The sequence below is a fragment of the Oncorhynchus nerka genome, linkage group LG26, assembly GCF_034236695.1.
Source record: "Oncorhynchus nerka isolate Pitt River linkage group LG26, Oner_Uvic_2.0, whole genome shotgun sequence".
In the NCBI taxonomy this organism is placed as follows: domain Eukaryota; kingdom Metazoa; phylum Chordata; class Actinopteri; order Salmoniformes; family Salmonidae; genus Oncorhynchus; species Oncorhynchus nerka.
In genome coordinates, this window is record NC_088421.1 from 48,286,418 (window position 1) to 48,288,267 (window position 1,850).

Below are 1,850 nucleotides of genomic sequence, written 5' to 3' on the forward strand. Positions count from 1 at the left end.
GTCTATCCTTCATCATCCATCATATCAGCTGTCTATCCTTCATCATCCATCAGTCTATCCTTCATCATCCATCATATCAGCTGTCTATCCTTCATCATCCATCATATCAGCTGTCTATCCTTCATCATCCATCATATCAGCTGTCTATCCTTCATCATCCATCAGTCTATCCTTCATCATCCATCATATCAGCTGTCTATCCTTCATCATCCATCATATCAGCTGTCTATCCTTCATCATCCATCATATCAGCTGTCTATCCTTCATCATCCATCATATCAGCTGTCTATCCTTCATCATCCATCATATCAGCTGTCCATCCTTCATCATCCATCATATCAGCTGTCTGTCCTTCATCATATCAGCTGTCTGTGCTTCATCATATCAGCTGTCTATCCTTCATCATATCAGCTGTCTGTCCTTCATCATCCATCATATCAGCTGTCTATCCTTCATCATATCAGCTGTCTGTCCTTCATCATATCAGCTGTCTTTTCTTCATCATATCAGCTGTCTATCCTTCATCATCCATCATATCAGCTGTCTATCCTTCATCATCCATCATATCAGCTGTCTGTCCTTCATCATATCAGCTGTCTATCCTTCATCATATCAGCTGTCTATCTTTCATCATATCAGCTGTCTATCTTTCATCATATCAGCTGTCTGTCCTTCATCATATCAGCTGTCTATCCTTCATCATATCAGCTGTCTATCTTTCATCATATCAGCTGTCTATCTTTCATCATATCAGCTGTCTGTCCTTCATCATATCAGCTGTCTGTCCTTCATCATATCAGCTGTCTATCTTTCATCATATCAGCTGTCTGTCCTTCATCATATCAGCTGTCTGTCCTTCATCATATCAGCTGTCTGTTCTTCATCATATCAGCTGTCTGTCCTTCATCATATCAGCTGTCTGTCCTTCATCATATCAGCTGTCTGTCCTTCATCATATCAGCTGTCTGTCCTTCATCATATCAGCTGTCTGTCCTTCATCATATCAGCTGTCTGTCCTTCATCATATCAGCTGTCTATCTTTCATCATATCAGCTGTCTGTGCTTCATCATATCAGCTGTCTGTCCTTCATCATATCAGCTGTCTATCCTTCATCATATCAGCTGTCTGTCCATGTTTTTGTCTCCAACATGATATATTTTAACCTATTTACATAAATAAACATGCAAATAAATGAGTGTTTTTGTGTTTGTCTGTGTGTCCTTAAAGGTCCCACCTGCAGGACCTGAAGGACGTGACCCACAACATCCACTATGAGACATTCCGCATCAGGAGACTGAACGAGAGTAACCTGACCGTCCACGGTCTGGCCCTGTCCTGCTTTCCAATGGAGAACGGGACCCACGGAACCGACGGAACCAATGGAGCCTCGGACAGGAGCGAATCAGAGAGCCACCTCTGAGGGGGATCACAGAGTGCGTCGCACACAGCAGCAGCTCCAGCTTCCTGCTCACAGCTTCCTGTTTTCTGTTTTGACTGCAAAATGGTTGGTCGACTGTTTCCCCCAATCGGAACACGAGAAAGAGAGAGAAAGAAAGAAAGAAAGAAAGAGGAACTTTTTTTTTAACAAAGGAGAGATGTTTTCGGTGGCCACCACACCTTGGATTTTGAACATTTTATTGAGTTTTACTAAAGACATTATTGATAAGAAATGCATTTAAACTTCATATATGAATATATTTTCTCAGAATGAGTTTATATGTCCTGGAAGCAGGGTCACACAGGGCTGGAAGAGCAGAGCTACATGGAGATAGAAAAACAGAGGGGGAGAGTGAGGGATGGAGAGGGGGAGAGTGAGGGATGGAGAGGGGGAGAGTGAGGGATGGAGAGA